The sequence below is a fragment of the Coturnix japonica genome, chromosome 4, assembly GCF_054131305.1.
Source record: "Coturnix japonica strain WE chromosome 4, WE-NBRP24, whole genome shotgun sequence".
In the NCBI taxonomy this organism is placed as follows: domain Eukaryota; kingdom Metazoa; phylum Chordata; class Aves; order Galliformes; family Phasianidae; genus Coturnix; species Coturnix japonica.
The window spans coordinates 15,577,105-15,597,769 of NC_140666.1; the positions used below are offsets into that span (position 1 = coordinate 15,577,105).

Sequence of the window (20,665 nt, forward strand, 5' to 3'; positions counted from 1 at the left end):
TTTTTTATTACTATTTTTCTCTTTGTGGAGCTAATGCTTATAGTGCACTGGCATTTTTGATGTACCGTGTTTTCTTGTGTACTGTATTAATCAATGTAAATAACAGATGGATAAACAACAAAGTAAATTTGTGGGTTAAATCTACAAACAGGCCTATTCAAACAGGAAACGACAGGACTCAGTGAATTTAATATTTATTTTTAGGTGATTTCTGGCTACTTTTTCTAATGGTTAGCTGATAAGAAAGGTTATTGTTTGACTAGAGTTGTATTATCCTGGATTTAACCACGTTGCCTCTGATATCTTCACTCTGAAGCACTGAAGAGTGTTTTTACAGAGAAAGAATCAAAAGACAGGATGACAGAGGACATGCTGGCAAAAGCCTGCAGTCTCGTATACCAGCTACCTTTCCCTACCTGCTCTTCCATTCAGAAGGCAGAAGAAACAGGTCTTGGACAAGGAAGCTGATATACCCACCAAACTGACAGCTCTGTTCCTGCATGCAACCATGAAACTATAATTGATCTGTTTCCAGCTTCATGGCCTTTCTTACAGAGCTGCAGAATCTTTACTTTAAAATACTAATAGAATTAGAATAGACTAGAATTAGAATTGGCAAAAGTTTTGGCTATGGCTGTATTATTTGTACTGTCCAGTTTCACAGTGTGGGTAGCTCAACTATAAGGTTAAGTTTTAGCATTGCATTTTTATGTAGTTTTTGTGTTTCTCTATTGTGCTGTAAGTGGAATTGTGGTCATTCATAGCTGAAAGGGCTACATTCCATCCTCAGCTCAGAGTGTTGGTACGAGCTTTTGTTGAGTTCTTTGCAAGTTTGTGGACTTTAAAAAAGATATAGGGCATAAGGTAAGAACAGGTGATGCTGAAACTAGATAAACTTAAATAGACTTTGTTCCCACTTTCTTTCTCTGATAAAGTATCAATTATCTTATAAATACTGCATTACTTATTTATGTTTTGTACCTTATGCAACAGACCTTTTCAGGTTTCAGTTTGATCTCCAAATACTTGATACTGACATAATGATTCTGTTTTTATTCTCTGCTCTGGTTGTCTGTTTCTAATGTTGCATATGTGGCCTGTTATTATATATTGACATCATAATTCATGGGTAAATTATTTGGCTTAATTTTATTCTGAGCCCGCAGGACTTGAATTAGAGCATTTGTGAAGAATGCTAACAAACATCTTTCCAATTTCCATGATTTTGTTATTAGTGAAAGAAAATGTTGAGTCCAACTATATAGTTAATGATGGAGTTTGTAATAATCTTTGTACTTAGTCTCTCTTTTTATCTAGATCTTGATCTGCACTGCATCTAGCTCTAATAATACTCTACTCAAACATTCTCATTATGTTATTTTTTATGACCATATTAAATCTTGTTGCTAAACTAAGTGCAATTTCTTTTGTACAAGACAGAGATGTTTTTTACTATTGAAAAAAACATTTCAGTGTTTAATATTTTTACATTTTAAAATATTATTTTGCTTTGTTTTCTTTAATACATTCAGTTTGAATATTGTTTTTAATGTTTGGTTTTGTGTTTAATCAGAGGATAGCTGTCCCAAGACAAATGAGTGCATGGACAAAGTAATTCATTGTGAATGGTGTACTGCTACAGTACGGAAGTGAAGGATGACAGCAGACCAACTGATCTGTAAGTATTCCTCATACTGTGTTGAGATTTTGCACAGGTTTGAATAAAAATATTTATGGAATTCATACAACTGCTGTCAAATCAATCAGATTAGTAGGACAGGAAGGCAGTTAAACTTAGGTGACTTGGTTATAATCAAGAGTTAAGTTGTTACAGCAAATGGAGGTTTCAACTTTGCACAGTCCTGCATGTCCTTAAGAAAGAGGAGGAAAAGTCCGATCTTTTTATATATCCCAATGGTCCGTATCATAATTATCGTAACTGATATTTAGGACGTTTCCTTTTGCAGTTCCTAGTAGTTAAAAGTTATTATTCAAATACAGCTAATTCTGTGATCATCAAACTTACTTTGCTAATGTAATTGTTTATTTAATCACTTCTGAATTTCAGCTATCATTTTAAACAATTAAATCAAAAATATATACATAAGATGATCTTTGTTATTTTTCATTCCTTCTTAAATCTAAAGAAGACGTAAATGCTCTACTATGTCATACTGTTGTTAAAGGTTTATGTATTGTGTTGATTATAAACCAAAGCAGTGCAATTAGTAAACAGCAGTTAATGGAAAAATAGAGGCAGGAAAATTGTCTGCATGCTTGATGGATTGGATTGGTTTAAAGGTATTAAAAATCAAAGTCAGAGATTTTTTTTTTCTCTTTATTTATTCTAGCTGATTATTTAGACTGATATAATGATTTTCATCAATTTATGGGTGTCTTGGAGTGGCAGGTTGTAACTCTGTAAATGTGTTGTGTGAGACACAGTTCAATGTTAAGAAATTGGCTTCTGGTCTGAGACACGAAGTTATAGATGTGGAAAAGCCATGAATCCCTGACTGTGGAAATGATGTGTCCTGCAGTGTTTGTCCTCCTTTATTTTTGTTATTTTGTGAATACTGCTTGTGAGCTTTTTCAATTTTATCCCCAATTCTAGTGACCTGTACCAGGTCCATGTGGAATAAAACAACTAGTTCTTAATAAAATTTCCAGAGATGCATTTCTTAATTACTCCTGTCACTGAATTGATCAAATTGTCAGATTGTAGATTTTATTTCTAAGATTGTACTCAGGAGATGTGAATACCGGTGGTTTACTATGGCACCACAAAACATATTTGAATTGTTTCTTTCATTTGGTTAAAAGCATGAACACCTTAATACATTGTTTTTCAACAACTGCAAAATAGTGTTATTTTAAGCTTACAGGTCAAGAGAAGTTAGTTTTATGTAAATTAAATTAAGAGCAATCTGAGTTTCAATTTTCTTAATAACGTGCAATTGTTTGTTTTAAGTATCCTTGCCATATCTAAAAAGAACAATTTCAGGCTAGCTTTAGCTATTGAGAACTGAAATGTCAACTAATAGTTTAGAAAACCACTTAAATTACTTCCTCATGATCTTTTCAAAGGTAGTTTTAAAGAAAATTAGTGCATACTCTCCATTAAAACAGATTAGATTTAAATGCATTCAAATAATGCCTATTTTCATGTTGCAGAAACATACAGTTTATGTGAAATGGGTGAATACACTGTTTTATGGAACCTGGTCTATCAAAGCTAGAGTGTGCCATTAGAACACCTAGCAGCAGGAGAGTGGTTAAGTCTGACCATTAGAAACTTATCATTAGAGTTGGTTATTTGTCTATAAAAACTTGCTCTAGGCTAAAAATTAGACTCTGCAATTCCCAATATACAAAGCTTTAAATTACTTTTAAGATGTACACAAAAAGCAAGTTTGCTTACACATCCATTATAACTACATCAATAGTTCTTTTTTAGCTCAATATTTTATGTGCTACGAACTAAGTGCTCAGAAAGTAGTCTGAGAATGCTTATGGTTACCCGGCTGCAGCCCATATTTCTACCTGCTCCAAGTTTATTTCAGGTCTTTCATGGAGTGTTTAAATTGCCTCTGTATACACTTAAATTTTTTTATTTCCTCAGATTGAACTTTCTGGTCTCAATTTTTATGAATTTCCATTTTCTTGATGTATGATGCTAGAATAAGGCTTCTTTCTGATCAATCATAAAAAAACCTGATTCAAGTCAACAAAAATAAAGAAGGCCTGTGAACATCGTAAAAAGCCACCCTTTTATGTAAACTTAGGCAGCAGTTTCCCTCCTTGCCTAATCTTCATCTCACTTTACCGAGCAGGAGACTTTCAAATCTACCAGCTGGAATTTAGGTACTTAGATCGATTCCTGTAACCTGTATATATTTGTCATGTACAAAGGGCAATCTGCTTTAAAGGTTAAGCACTATTCTTGTGGGTTGAGATGTATAATTCTCACCTAGTTCTAATGTGAGAATTCAGTTACCTTCAGAACCACCAACAGTGAGGTACTGCAAGTAACAGGCATGCTTGGTATTTCCACTAACTGGTTTATTAACAATTTATCAAGCACGTTGGCAGCTGTATCGATGTCTGTGGGAGTTCTAAGACTGTTTCTTCTTACTGGTATGGATCAGTTTTAGTCCTTCCACTGTAAAGCATTCTGTTTTGCAAAGGAGACCACACTTAGCTGGTTACATAGGGAAGAAATGTTAACTTGACCAAGTTAATAAGTTTAATTACTTTCTAAAGCTTGGAAGGTGTCTGAGACAATAATTCTTACAAAAGCAAATCCTAAAGAATATATTAAACTTAACCTAGAACAGGATTTCCTCCCTTGTTTTGCAAAAAGGGGTTTAAACATTGTATTCCATTTTATTTGCTGGGAGAAATGCTGTTTAATGTACACTACATGCTTTCTTAGCTTATATAAAATAACATTTCATTGTTGGCTTGGATTTGAAATGAATCAAATAGAATAACAGCTATTTTTCTATCTAGTCCAGAAGAGAAAATTGGTGTTTGAAGGAATAGTCTCACCTTGCTCCCAGGTAGACTCCTATACCTTTGTTCAGGCAACAGGCATGTTAGTTGGGGCAGAGGTCACAGTTTTCTGTTAGTATTCCTTCTCATTTGCATGTAATTTTTTCTGCCTTCTCAGGTAAGTTAACTGCTATTTTTTGAAAGGTTTTGAGTGAAGTTAGTGCAGCGACTTCCAAACCGTACACATTGAAATACATTAAAACAGTCCATGCATTCCAATTAGGAATTTTGTACAGAGCTACAGTCGTACACAGGGAAGAAAGAGAGCAATTAACCTTAGCTTGTCCTGTAAAAGACACCACGACCAGAAGAATGGAATTAGTTTAGTAATCTTAAATTGATTTGATATTTTCAAAATTGTAAGTATGCTAAGTGGAAATCTTATGGTTGTTCAATAGAATTTCATTAATTTATTATCTTGGAATAATGTTAATTGAGTATACAATTTTGACTGCTGGAGGCATTAACTGATTTTATTCTGAAACACTGTAACATTTGAAGACACCTGATGTATTTCATGTTTGGGTTTATTTGAGAATGAGATATGATAGTTCACTATACTTCCTTCAGTGTAGTAAAATAGGGATAATTACCCTCCAGAAAATAAATTCTGATAAATACTTTTTTTAATATGCTTTGTGGTACAGAGTTTATCTCTTGACAGCCAAGACAGAAAACTCCATATCTATTTAGCTGTAAAATGCTAGAATAAGGCTTCTTTCTGATCAATCATAAAAAAACCTGATTCAAGTCAACAAAAATAAAGAAGGCCTGTGAACATCGTAAAAAGCCACCCTTTTATGTAAACTTAGGCAGCAGTTTCCCTCCTTGCCTAATCTTCATCTCACTTTACCGAGCAGGAGACTTTCAAATCTACCAGCTGGAATTTAGGTACTTAGATCGATTCCTGTAACCTGTATATATTTGTCATGTACAAAGGGCAATCTGCTTTAAAGGTTCTGCATGTCCCAGTACAGGAAATCCAAATCTTTCTGTAAAGTCAATAAAAAGAACAAGTGAAAAAGGAAGAAGTTGCTTCTGGCAATATGTTTTCCAGCTGTGCACACTATATTTATTCATAAGTTGAATGCAAGTGTTTTGCTATCTTCCATGCTTGTAGTTTAGTGGAGTATTCATGAGAGAAGCATGGTTTCTCAGAAACATGAGAAGGCTTTAGCCTTTTCTTCTGTGACTGTTTCAATGTAGAGGTGGTTAAATGAGACCAATATTTACTCTTTTCTTCTTCTTCTTCTTCTTTTTTTTTTTTTTTTTTCCCCCCCTTCATTTATTTATTCATTTACTAATATCTTTGAAAATTATTTTTGAAGTATTTGTCGCATTAAAGGCCTGATTGTGCAGAATCTTAAGTGTATAAAGCATGGTTCATCTAATAATTTTTAAAATCAAATATGTGGTACAAATGGAAAGCTACCCAGGAATTCTTTGCCATGTTCAGTGTTCTTATACAACCTACTTGAAATAGGCTATAGCTTCTCTGTTTTGAGGTTTTTCCAACAATTTTCAACTGAGACCATGAATATTCTGCAAAAGCTAGTTTATATGTGTGTTTCATATAAGCTTAGGCAGCAGTTTCCCACCTTGCCTGGTCCTCGCTTCACCTTACAGAGCAGGAGACTTTCAAATCTGCCAGCTGGAGCTTACACTGATTTCTGTAACCTGTGTATGTTTACATGAGCAACTGTGGGCCTCTAACAAAGAAGTTAGGCAGACTGATTTGTAAGTCTGATGATGAAAAGAAGCATATGTGGGATGGCTAATCTGCAAATGATCTAACTAGGTTACAGTAGTGTACCATGATCAAAAGAAATGAAATATTTAAGAGGCTGTCTCTTAAAATGTTTTTCCCCCTCCCTAGTATTTTTTATTCTATGTGTTGTATGGTAATGATCCCTTTTTGTTGTGACATAAAATGTAAACTTATCATCAACTACAATTAGTCTAACAGCATATTATACCTGTAATGCCTTACCAATACTTAAGGAAATAGTCAATGGCAAAATCTAGCAAAGAAGCCATAGATCCTGAATTCATTATTGCTTCTTGACTGCTTAATTGTGCACCTTTCAGTAGGCCAGAAATCATTTAAACATTTAGTTAAGACATTCTTTCCTTTAAATAGTACTTAAGCATATGTGTAAACTGTAACTGAGTAGAGAAGTAGATGAACTGTTCTATGCAGGTCTTTCTGACCTTGACTCTCTGCCATAGAAAGATAGTAAAAACACGCAGTTAAAGCAAAATAGTGCAAGTAATACAAAAGAAGCTAAAGCCTTATCTTGCTGTATTGGTCTTGCTTTAGGCTTTTTCTGCATTGAGGATAAGCAATGATATGATTAGGCTACCAAAAGTCAGTTAAGAATGGTATTTCCAGCCATGACTTAGGGAAAAAAACAGAACATTAAAACTGAAAAATGCATCATTGGAGTATTACAGTTTTACTGGTGTTTAAAATAAGTCAAGCATGGCTGAATCTAGGGATTGTAAGTGAGATATCAAGACAACTTTCTTTACACCATTTAATTATTGCTTGATTAATATTTAATTCAAAGTTTGCAGAAAGAGACTTTTAAAAAATACTTTGAAGATAAACTTTGGATAATATATGTGTTTTTTCTCTTATCAGTTGATAACATTTATATCATCCTTTATAAGTAATTAGTAGCAGTTTTTATCCTGTATTTCTAGTATCAACCCTGACCAGAGCAGAACGTACTGCATACACCCTGCAATTTATAATCCACTCTGCCCAGCTCATCAATTATTTTTACAGAAAAATGTAGTGCCACTGATAGGCATTTTATCTTAGTGTTGCATTCCCATTGCCTGCGGACTGTTGCTTTGAAGAGTCTTAAAAGCATTGCTACTTAATGGTACTAGCCAGTGCATCTGCTTAAAAATTTGTTCCATGTTATTTGTGTTCTGTTTTTAACAATGCACTTTCATATGTATATTGCAAGCACATTTTGATTAATACCAACTTAATCTGAAGTGAACCATTCCTAAATTCTTAGTGAGTCTCTGCTGGAATTTGAAAGAAGGGGATTCAGTTAAAACAACAGCAACAAAACGTAAAAAATAATATTTTTCCTTCGGTTTACTGTGATAGAATTTTAAGTAAATAATATGTAAAGAAAAGGTGTACTTTTAAAGAGATACTAAAGCCATTTTTTGTATTAGTTTGTTTCTTTCTGAAATTCTTATTCAGTGAGAACTTCCCATGGAGTGAATGAAAGAACATCTCTGATGTTAATTATGTAAAAATATTGGAAAGGCATTTTTTAAATCTCCATGGTTTCTTCCTGTGGTTTCCTCATGTCTGAAGGGAGACTGGACTGTATTTTTCTCTTTATGTGCTTTCAATTATCTGTAACTGATTATCAACAGAGAGAAAATTTTTTTTCAGGGGACATGCAGAGTTTTATCATCTTTCTCATATGATGTTAAGCAACTTATTCTGGCAATTTAAGCCAGAATGCTTTTCTCATTTCTGGATCTTGATCTGTTGAGCTGGATGAAGGAAACAGGACAGGCTTTGGCTGATTGCTTTTATTGTTGTTGTTGTTCCATTTTCAATTTTTATGTTTTTAATTATTATTTTCCATAGAGTTAGAAAGTCAAGGAACATTTCAATTTCTCTCATGCCACAAGCGTGTTGTTATTATTCTTGCTTGTAAGTACTTCAGTATCTCATTTAATGGAGCATGGCAACAGGGCAACCGGATCTCTTTTACCTTAAAGCAGTTGTGTCTCTGCTTTGTTTAGTGGAAGTATAAACTATGAGGTTTAGTTTGTCTTTCAGATGCCATTGTCTCATCAGAAAGGTGGTATAATGCATGGCTGGTTTTGACGAACGTTTTTGGTTTTTTTTTTTTGTTTTGTTTTTTTGTTTTTGTTTTTGTTTTTTTAAATTACTGGAATTAAACTGTGGACTAAAACTTCACTGGATTTTAAATATCAATATCAGTAGAAGAAGTTAAGTCCAAATAATACATAATGGGCCAGGGACAGTTAAGAAGAAAGACAGAGGGAAAGAAAGTGTGCAGTTCAGAATCCAGAATATGAAGCAATATGTAAAGAAAGCGTTATTTTTTCTTGCAGAAATAAATTAATTATGATATGTGGTGATACAATAGAAAATTTATATTTTTTCATTAAAAAAATAAGAATTGATATGAATATCTGCAAAAAGAAGCCAGTTGTAGCACACTGCAGGTCTCCTTATTGGTCTAAAAGCCCAGAGATTGTACTGTTTCCTGCAAACTGACAGTTTTTGTGACTTTATTAATCACCAGTCTAAGTAGTGCAGGGAATACCTGAATGAACTTATAACAAGTAACAATTCATGTAAAAAATCCAGTTCTCTTTTGGTTGGAGCTGTGTTCACGAGTGCCAGAATATAAGAGGTGTCTGTATGATCCTCACCATGCTTTCTTCCTATTTCCTTTGCTTTTTCATCCAGCAACAACTCTTGAAGTAGCTATAGCAGAAATAAGTGGGACTTGAAAATTCAGACTATGGATTTGTGATGGTGTTGGTAGTACTACTGTTCAAGCACTGGAAGATTTCTGCTATGGAAAAGCTGGAGCACAGCAGTGATTATTAAGGTCTACCAGCATGTCAGTTTCATGTTGATAAACCAACATAATCACTCTGTCATTCTCCTTCCTTTGTGAGCAACTGGTAGGTGGTAAGTAATCTCTTTTTAAGCTATTTTCCCCTTAATATGTCAGACGAATTATTTGAAATAATTATGAAAGGGACATAGAATATAAATGTCAGAATAGATGTAGATGAGAAAATATTACTACTGAGGAGTTTTGTAATATGTTGGAAATGTCATTTATGGTTCTGTTTTAATGAATGGGTAATTAGTTGGCTGAACATCATCTCACTACTTAATGGAATCTTAGTGGATTAACTACATGCCTTATTCATATTATCTTACAGAATTTTTGTGTCTTCTTGTAATGAATAATCTTCTTGCAGGATGCCTATATAAAAATCATAGGGGTCCTTTTAATGTAGAGAATTTGTGCTTATATTCATTGTTAAATGAATGTGGATTTAGAAAAATAAAATTAAATTAATGTATTGGTGGTTTCTCAAACTTTTCTTTGTGCAGAAACTACATAGGTTGCTTTGGATACGGATAGTAACATTGCATTTTCAGTATTATTTCTTGTTTTATTTATTTAATTTGAATTTAAAAGAATAAAATAAAGAAAAGATAATCATGGAGAAAATGCAGGTGTTAGGACTGGGTCCTCATCAAGTGGAAGGTGAACTGTAGTATTCCTTGACAGCTAAAAGAGCCAAACATACTTCGGGGTGCATCAGAGCCAGCACTGCCACCTTGGTGATGAAAGGAGTTGTTTTGCTTTGCTCAGCTTTGGGCATTCATACCTTGAGCACTGAGTGTAGTTTGGGCATGACAGGGTAAGAAGGACATAAAACTATTTGAGAGTGTCCAAAGATGTCCGGCAAAGGTGGTAAAGAGTTAAGAGGGTGAGACATGTGAGGAGCAGTCAAGGAAAAGAGAGTGCTAAATGAATAAAACGAATGTGTTGAAAGGAATAGATACACATCCATTTGTTTTATTTTATTTTTTTAAAATATATAAGTCTCTTAGTCTTCTACACGATCATCAGAAGGCTTCTGTCAAACTGTACCCTTCTGTATGCACAGGATAACAAGGAAGTTGCAGCTGGATTAAGTTGGATTTATAATTTGTTTTTGTTTTATTTTGTATCTAGCAAAGTGGCGTTTGCAGTGAAATTTGGTATCTCAAATGAACCATTTTATTCAGCTGTAATTAGAATAAACTGTCAGCATGAATTACTGTACGTTGGTTTTAGAGATCTGTTTGGAGACAACCATTTCTTACCAATGCAGAGACAGCAATTTGCTGTCTAACTTTGTACATTTGCAAAACACACTTAGTGTAAAATTAATTAGGTCATTAGAAACCTATTATCTTCCCTCACAGTAACTGGTTTTGGAAGTAAGCATGTTTTCTGTAAAATGTGTCATTTTTGCATTCAAATTCGGTTGTGATTTCTTCTTAAGGTTCTCTCTGTCCTTTTTATTTATTTATTTATTACATCAAAACAGAAAGGAGTAACACAGGATAAAAGTAATTCTCAGTACTGTGGAATATTCTAAGGAAAAAACTTTATTGTTCAGTAGTATTAATGGTCATTAAATTAATTCCAGTGACTTACATTTTGAAAATATAGTTGTTTTTTCTCCTCCAGTATAGAATCCACAAACCCATTAGCATTGTTTATTAGTTCTTCAGCTTTCACAACAGTGTAATTAATATGTGAGAGAGTTTCCTCCTATCAAGTTCTATCCATTATGACTACCTGAACTATAGTTAATTCTTGCAGTCTGATCAGCTTTGAGGGCTTCTCAGTATTTCACTGATGACGTGTCATTGGTTTGCTGACCTACCTAGGAGATCTGAGCACATAATTAGGGTTTTTAGGACCTATATTTCCTTCTCCTTCATTTCACAGAGAAAACATTTATCTTTAACCATATTCAGAACTATAATTTCCAGGAATCTTCTGAGAAATGACACAGAAAAGCCAAAGCTATGTGTACTTGTTATTTAAAAGTCTTCATGAACACTTTTCTCCTGTCAGTTGCAAAAGTAATATTTTAGATAGAAGAAGAATCTTCCATTTCTAGCCTTGTCTCTTGGTACGCAAAAGTTCTCTGGTCTGTTCTTAATTCATAGAACCTGTACTTGTTTTTGCATAGTGTTAACTGTTGAGCATTTTTAAAATATAGTGTTGATGACATGAAATATTACAGGCCAAACATAAAATTTTCACGTCTCTTAAGTAGTTCTGAAGATATCAACTGTCTGTGAGCATCACAGATTGAATTAGTGTATGATTTTAAATGTGTGTAAATGTTCTTTAGAAATTCTTAGTAAGGAAATGTTATAAAAGAAAACGCAAATCTTAGAAGTTCAGTAATCTGTTCTTAAGTCTATTTTCTCTCATGTATTATAAATTATGTGGACATTTAAAAGACATGGAGATTTTGGAAAGGATCCAGAGGAGGGCCACAAAGATGATCAGGGGGCTGGAGCACCTCCCCTATGAGGACAGGCTGAGGGAGTTGGGTTTGTTCAGCCTGGAGAAGAGAAGGTTGCGGGGTGACCTCATTGCAGCCTTTCAATACCTGAAAGGAACTTACTCCCAGGAGGGGAGTAAACTCTTCGAAAAGGCTGATAATAGCAGGACTAGGGGAAATGGTTTTAAGTTAAAAGAGGGAAGATTTAGGTTGGACTAAGAGAGTGGTTAGGTCCTGGAACAGGCTGCCCAGGGAGGTTGTCGATGCCCTGTCCTTGGAGGTGTTCAAGACCAGGTTGGACAGGGCTCTGGGCAACCTGATCTAGTAAAGGTGTATGTTTGGTCGCCCTGCTAGGCAGGGGGGTTGGAACTACATGATCCTTGAGGTCCCTTCCAGCCCGGGTCATTCTGTGATTCTGTGATTTATTTTACCCTTTCTGTATTTTTAGTGACTGGAGATGAATTTGACAGATTATGTCTTACCTCATGATTGAAGTTTTTATGATGCCCAGAAGGTGGTTTTGAAATTTATTCATATTATTTTTAAAGTTATCTTGATGTGCGAGGAAAACAAACTACAGTTCTATGACAAAGAAAGGCCTTATTGTGCTGTTGGGGTAGGAGCAGTTTACCTGTTTAAATGACAGACTGAGATCCATGCTGCTTAAGCAGTTACAGTTCCTTGGTTCCATTTATTTTGGCAGGGAAAAAAGCTCTCAAATGGAGATGTGTGTTAATGCCTGGACTAGCAATCTTATATAAATGTGTGTGTGAATGCTGAGTTTAATTCATGGACAAACAGCTGTGTTTCAGAATGCATTTCTTTTATATATATGTATAATTGTGAAGAGCAGCTGCTCTTTTTTTCCTCTGTAACTATTTTTGAATTCTGATCACTCCTCCCACCTCTAAATTATGAACTGCTTTTAAAAATTCATAATTAATCCAATCTTGAATTTTGAATCTACTGCTCACTAGCAGCGATGAAGCAGGAATGACTCTCCTGTCTGTTGAATATGCTGTATATTGGGGCATCTTTACAGATGCCATCCCGGTGAAGGCATCCTGTATCTTTGTTTTCAGGTTGCAACAATGCTGCGCCTACTGCCACCATACAGTTTAAACATGTTGCTATTTAGGGGAATCCTGTGCTAAAATATTCTTTCCACTATAGCTCTTTACCCTATTGCAGTGATCTCTTTAATGTTTCCCTCTTTTTGTCTGTACCCAAAACAGAGTGTCTCAAAATATATTGTCTCTAATGAGCAAGTCTTCCATGCAGGCATGTCCTTTTCATGCTCTGCTATGCTTTTCTCTCCACCCCTCAAAGGAGGGAATCTTGAGTGGGCCCTTTTGACTAGAATTTGTATTTAGTACATTTTTTCTGTGCCTTCTTTAAAGCCACCTTCCTAGTTTTCCATCTCTCATGCAGACTTCCCTGCTGCGAGTCTGAGTGCTGCTGATCATACAGGCAGGATTCAAGTCAAAAACACAGCAAGAATAATTTACCTTTCAGCTTTCAGCTCTTATGTCAGACTTTTGTTTTTGCTTTCAGCAATTGCACCAGCTTGCTACAAGCAAGATTGTTTTGGCTGTCGTTAAAACACAGAATTTTTATTTTTATTTTTCACTTTTTACATTCTAAAACTTTTAGTAGATAATCCTAACAGACCGATCCAGTAGGAACTCTCAATGTGACAAGGAATTATTTTACAGTTGGACTGACTTTGTGAAGAGACTCTATCAGATAAAAGAGAGAGAGAGGAGAAAAAAAAAAGCTATATCTCATTTATTGACCTCTCTTCTGAGTCAATAAACTAAAATAAGAACCAGAAAATATCAGGCTTTAGTAAGAATCATCCCAAAGGGTCTGCTTCAAGCACTGCTCCAATGAATAGTGCTTTTTATCTTTTGAATTACATGGAGTTATAAGCAAAGGGCATCTTCACTTTAAAGTAAGCAGATGAGAAATTTTTCAACAAACCTGTAGAAAGTTGGTTTGATCTTGTCTTAGTTCTTAGATAATCATAAAAGATATTGAAATAGATAGGTGTTTGCATTTTAATGTTCTGGATTTGAAACGATATTGGATGTTTAAGTACTGAAATATGTATAAACTTCAGAACATGTACAATATCGTTCATATTGAGAATCTGCATAGTATTAATGTAATCAACCATTCAGGCCTTTTCTGAGCTGTTTAAAGGTAAGATGCAGCAGACTGACACTGACTTTCCAATTTTGCAGTGTAAGTTTATTTGACCATAATATTCGTCTGATACTTTATAAGCTAAAATATCATTTCTGCAGAATAGTCAGAATGCAGTTAATTAGCAAAGTGCTGACCATGCACAAACTCAGATCGCTCTAAAACGTTAAGATGACAGTAAGCTGATCCTGCAAGTTTGCTGTGTTTTTAATTGTCTGCTTGTGGCAAGCTTGCCCAATATTGATGCATACGCATGGTGCAGGCAACCAGTAAGCATGCTAAATAACTGCTCACAGAAACCTGATGTAAACTTAACTTTCAAGTCCAGACTCTGTCAATGTGGTTTTCTTTTTTCTTCTTTCTTTTTTTCTTTTTTCTCTCTCTCTCTCTCTCTTTTTTAAGGTAACCTTGGTGAAAGGTCTTACAGCTGGATCAATTCAGCTAATCTCACGAAGGCAGAAGACCATTCCAATTTTGCTTTGTCCTTTCAAAAAACCCATAGATTTTGCTTACTGGCTTCTGCTCACTGCTTGCAGTAATTGGTGGCAAACAGAAATCTAATTCCTTATTATACAGTACTTTCAGATGGTTAGTATGTGGGCTGCTGAGTAGAAAATAAAAGGCAAACAAGGTTGTACCTAAGACATCAAAGATCTTTAATTCAGATTTTCTATTGCTGCATTTCATATGTATCTTCTCTTGTCAGTTTTTTTTTTTTTTTTTTTTTTTTTTTTCATGCAGGCTTAAAGAATTACTTTGGGTGAAGTAATGCAAAGCAAAACTGCACATAGGAAGTTGCCACAGTGAGCAGTCAAAACTTGGTCATCCGTATCTTAGCAGAAAGCTTGTATGTTCATCTGTGTCTTGAACTCTTAGGATCTTACAGGGTAAAGAAATTATAGAAGAGGGAGACCTGAGAAATGTGAGTTTTTTATAGCTCTAGGATGGTTATCTTAACTAGAAAAGTGCAATGTGATTAAGTTTAGCAATTCTATCAAAGTCTTCTAGTTGCAGTAAAATACATTCTCACTATTCTTACCACTGGAGAAGGGAAGAAGAAGAAATAAATAGAGAGCTCATGTAATGCATCTTACTGTGATTTAATCCCATTGTTGTTGTATTTGTTTTTGTTTTTTTCTTTTAATTGACAGCTTCATTTTCAAATTAGGATAATAGCATGTATTCTCTCTCTAACTTTGTGTATTTAAGTGTCTTTGTTTTGGGGACTTTGTGTTAGCATAAAGAAATCCAGCTGAAATGAAGTTTCTTTTTATAACCATATGGAAAAACTTTGTTATCTGAAATTAATATCCTTTCACTACAGTAACCTTTATCCTAATTACATTCTTACTTCTTCCTAAAATAATAATAAATACAAACACAAAATGACAGCAAGACAGCAAGAAGATAGTGAGACTCTGAAGGAGCCTTGAGTCCTCTCTCAGAGATCTTGAATTTTATGTCCAATAATTTAGAAGGGTGAGAGATGCTACAAGGGAGTAAGGAAAGCTACTTGTAGAACTTTAAGGGAGCTTTCTCATACTGAAGAGGGGAAGGGAATCTGGTTTGTCTGTTTGTTTTAAAAAAGAAGTCTCCATGGGTGTTTTAATGTAAAAACACAAGTACAGCAAGTACATCTTCCATATTAGCTTTGCACAGATAAAGTTTCTGGAGTGAACAATGACATTTCATATATTTCACATTCTGGAGTGTAATGGGAGCTAGTTAACACATGGTTAGTTTTCCTTCTACACTGTATTGCACTTAAAAGAACAGAAGGAAAGAAAGAGCAGTGTGAAGCCTTATTTCTATTGTATTTAGCTAAACTACATTTGAATTTGTTGATCTTTTCATGAAATAATGAAGAAAGAGAAAACTGACCATTTCATAATGTCTAGAGTTGAAGGATAGCATGTGTGCAAAAAAGTTGATGATGTTATCTGCATTAAGAATTTCTGTTTTCAGGAGTAACAATCAAGTATTAAAATCACTACTATTTAAAAAGTAACGCATGTATAACAGCTGAAAAAAACCAAAACAAAACAACAACAACAAAAAAACATTTAGATCAGATTAGATTTGGCACTGCCATCCATCTTTTAGTTTCTTAGTAGTGGTTTATACATGTGTGAAAGCGATTGGTTTGTTTATAAATAGCAATGCTAACAAATTAATAACATAACGAGCATGCTACAAAGGTGCTGACCTTTAGAAAAGAAGAGCAGTAACACAAAGAAGGTCGAGTTAATTAGAATCTATTAGATGCTTTTGCAACCAGTCCCAAAGGCAGAATTTCAGATTAACCTGAACCATGGAGCACCTGACAAGTCATTAGGCAGATGAGCCCTGCTTCATCAAACAGAAAAATTGTGCATCTGATAGTGAGGTAACGTGCATGAATTCTAACTTCACTGTTTACATTAATTTGTATTGATTTATATAAAATTTTTTGTGTTGTGTAATAGATATTTCCAACCACTAGTATGAGTAGTTAATGTACTGCTATTTTACAATGGATATACTCCCCCAGGATGCTGGAGAGCCTCCCAGCTGACTTCTCTACAGGTTGTTACTGTCAGCTGCCAGACCTCAGGCTAGTTTTGACACTTCTGTCCTCTGACTTTTTTTTTTTTTTTTTTTTTCCTACACCAGTACTATGCACAGCTTTAAAGTCCCGTTTATCAACATTTTCTCTTAATGTATTTGCTGAGTGGAAAAGGGGTGAAGGTACATTAGAGCTCTTGAGGCTATTTAATAGTACCCTTAATACTTGTTTATGAAGTTTGTGATGATTTTGACTCACGTCTGTCAACTTGACTTAAAATTATTGCTCATACTATTTTCTGTTGGAAAAGTGCGTGTTATAGGTCAATAGGATGTTAGCTGTGCTTTTCTTTTTTTCTGACATCCTACCAAATCATTTGTCATGTATCCTGGTATGGATGTTTGATTAGTACTTCTAAGAGCAACTTCTTTTTTCCTCAGCCTTGTTTCTAATAAACTCTGTATTGTTAAATACAGATTTGGTTTTTTTAAGCCTCACTATCTTCAATATTACCTCTCAATATACCTCTTACTTCAATATTGAAATTGCTGTTCAGGACTAAAGCAGAGCTATATTTTCTTTCTGAAACATTTGGATACTTCCTCTAGTTCTGAATGCATTTTAAAGGTGAAAGCCCTCTTTCTGTCATATCAATTATTAAATAACTGAACTGGAAAGGAGATACTGCAGTTATAACATATTTGAACATTTGTGACAATGAGATAAGCTCAAGAGTACTACTGGTTGCTCAGTGGTTATACAATTTACTCTGTGAAATATAGCACTTTAGGAAGCTGGTCAGCTTGCTTAAGATGCTGCAAACTAATAATCCTTTTAACCACTTCTAAGCAAATTCCTCAGCAATACCATGATATTCCATGTCAGTCATAAAACAGAACAGTGCTTCTTGTTAGTACTGGCTCAGGCTAGAAATATATATGATAACCGTGATATTCTTTTGTATTAGAAGACTATCCATGGGAATTTTGTTGTTTCCTATTCACTTAATTTTTCAGGCTATTAAGAATGCTTTTTCCTAAAATCTGACACATCCAAAGTTCCAAAACTTTTGTTAAATGCTCAGCAATCTATAAAGAATCTTTGCAGGAAGGTAATTGTGGATAATTGTGGATAATTCTTGTACATGTAATCAACAAGACTTGCAAGGAAAAAAAAAGGCATTAAAGATCCATTAGAAAAGAAACCCATGATCCAGGTGAGCCATTTGGGAGCAAATAAGTCAGACTTCACTTTTCCATTTTGTTGCAGCAAGGGGACTTGTAGTAAAAGAATATTTGTTTTAAGCTTTATTTATTTATTTATTTATTTATTTATTTATTTATTTATTGTTGTAGTAGTGATTTGAGGAGAAAAGAGGTACATAATGTCTAACAAAATTTTCTGGTGGAATGTAGAAGATGATGAAATCTAACAGAAAATGTGAGGACTAAAATATGTATGAACAACAACAACAAAAGAGAGACGAGCCCAGAATAGTATTTTTCTTTGTTCAACCCAGTGTTCTGTTCCAACTGAATTAAAAGATCGACTTTAAAGTTACAGCAAATGTGATTGATTTAATGTTGGTTGTATCAGCTGCTCAACAGTACACACAGACATAGATCTGACAATCCAGGATAACTGCACAGAAATATACACTATACCTCACAGGAGAGCTCTTTGTTTCTAAGTCAATAGTAAATATTGTTTTAAGTAAAAGCACACACAAGACAAGTGTAAGGATTATGAACTTTCATATTAGGATTATTGTTGGCATTGTGTATCAGTTTCAAGAAAAGAATGACTTACACAGAGAGACAAGACAGTATCATAGAATCATCATAGAATGTCCTGAGTTGAAAAGGACCACAATGATCATGTAGTTTCAACCCCCCTGCTATGAGCAAGATCACCAGCTACCAGACCAGGCTGCCCAGAGCCACATCCAGCCTGGTCTTGAATGCCTCCAGGGACGGGGCATTCACAACTTCCTTTGGTAACCTGTTCCAACCTGTCCAGTGTCCCATCTATCTGGGCTGTGAGTGGAGTTGCTCATTAATAACTTCAGCATAATATGCATGCTTAGGGAAGGATCCAAGGAAGTTACTACCTGTGATTAGTTTGGATCTACAGTGATAGACTGGGAGTAAGAATGTATCAGGAATCAAGAATGTATCTGCTGTGTGGTCTATTTATTCCATGACTGATATATAAAAATGTACCAGAATGCAAGTCTAAAATGCTGAAATGATGTACCACACCACACCTATTCATTTTTTGACTCACATTATATCCATTGCTTTCTTCCTGAAAGGGACTGGTGGGTAGTCAAAAAATAAATGCCTGGTGGAATTGGCCCAGAACATCTGTAGTCTTCTCTTCCCTCCAATATTCTGTCACTAAATATATATTTCAGAATGATAGAAAACCTTCATGGATAACTTCTGATTCAATATCATTGAAGCTGTCATCTCCCCATGCAAGAAGCAGCTGCTTTAATCTCAAAGTAGGTTTAATCGATGCCCGGATTTCCTCCAAGACATTCATACCTAGCTGAGAAAAAGAGAAAGCAGTTTCATTACATAGCATTTTTTTAATGCTCCCTCCAGCTTTTCTAGGCAAAGGCAAACATGCAAAGGAGAATGTAGTGTTTAGAGAGCATGTGGGCATTGGGAATTGCAACAATTGAACTTGCTCTGTGCTCTACATGCCACTGGAAATTTCCATCAAAAGAAGGCAGAAAATGGGTGCCAGTTGGATCTGGTCACGTTAACTTGTATTATATTGTGTTTGTAAGTCTAGGATATTCTCTCTCTCTCTCTCTCAAAAAACAAACAAACAAACAAAAAAAACACAACAAAAAACAAAAAATCAAAAAAACAAAAAACAAACAAAAAAAAACCCAACAAACCAAAACCACCAAAAAACACACACAAAACAAAACAGAACAACCACTTGAGATTGCCTATGATTTAGATTTTATGACACTAAATGTCATTTCTAAAAGAATCAGACATTGTTATACAAGATATGACAGTGCCCAGTGAATGAGTTGGGAACAAAACAATTTTGTCTTTCCCTTAGGTTTGAGTTGAACTCTAACTTTGGATATTGATTAATTTATGTAGACTTAATAGCTGGTTGCTTTTATTGGCTTTTTCTTTTCCTTTTTCTTTTCTTTTTCTTTTCTTTTTTTTTTTTTTTCTCTCATTCTGAGGTCCTTAAAGTACTATGTTAAATTTCAGCTGCCTGTTCTTGTACAGCAGATTACATTTTAGAATGACAGAAATTGTAGATCAAACAGAGTTATAGTGAATGTGTATGATTTATAGTGTGGCAGAAAGAATAGGATAGATGCTTTGAAAAGTGGCTTCTTAGGGCAGATGATAAATCACCATCTTTTCTTTTTCAAACTAAGTACTTGTTTTTGTTATAAAATGTAAAAGAATGGTAAATACATAATAAAAAATCACCATATTACAACATTAATGATGATATCAAGCACTATATATTCGGTGAAAGAAAAATATTTACTGAAAGCAGTATAGATTGAATCATTTATGTAGAACAAATGTCTTCAGTATGAAGTTGATTCCTCTAGTCTAGGTAACCTATTAATGTATGAGTCCAAGTTCAGAGAAAAAGTCTTCTGTGATGTAAGCAAAACTGTGAAGGAAAAAGCCACAGAATTGTTTTTATGATAGGAAGGAGGAACATTTCAGGGGTTTATTTTATTGATATTTATGTGTTTCACTGTTAATAGAAACTTGCTTTATTGATTCTAGTAGCATTGTTTTGTAGTAGACTGGTTGCTGAAATCATGTTTTGATTTGACATAAATCCGTATAGCTGTGAAGGAAGCATTGGTAACTGACTTACACAACTCCAGAGTGGACCCTGAATGCTTTCCAAAGTGGGTACTATTTGTATATGTCTTAAAATGGGCATCACTACCTTGCTCTTAGTTACAGCGATATTACTAATTTTCATCCCCTCTCATGACTGTTATTCTTTTTGTTTTCTCTTAAGCCAGTAAGAATATAGATTTTATTATTATTATTATTTTAAATAATTATTTAGTCTCTAGTAAACTCAAGCCTGTGTCTCTGTCATTACCTAGGTCATTTCCTCCTTGTTACTTTAATAGTCTTAATTCCTCATTAAAGAAATGTAGTTATTGCAAAGTGTCTGCTTTAAGTCTTGAAATTGCTTTATCTAGTTTTTCTGATAGACTACAGTCCTCCTGATAAG

General features: G+C 34.5%; 1 long non-coding RNA gene across 2 annotated transcripts in view; it reads left to right on the forward strand.

Moving 5' to 3' along the window:
* The first annotated feature begins 1,532 nt into the window (after window positions 1–1,532).
* LOC107312659 (uncharacterized) overlaps window positions 1,533–20,665 on the forward strand; it is a 247,081-nt gene continuing 227,948 nt past the window's right edge. The window contains exon 1 of one of the 2 annotated variants that reach the window (XR_014945156.1): window positions 1,533–1,678. This is a non-coding gene — a long non-coding RNA (uncharacterized LOC107312659). The remainder of the gene's footprint in view (window positions 1,679–20,665) is intronic. The other variant, XR_014945154.1, reaches the window with a different exon arrangement.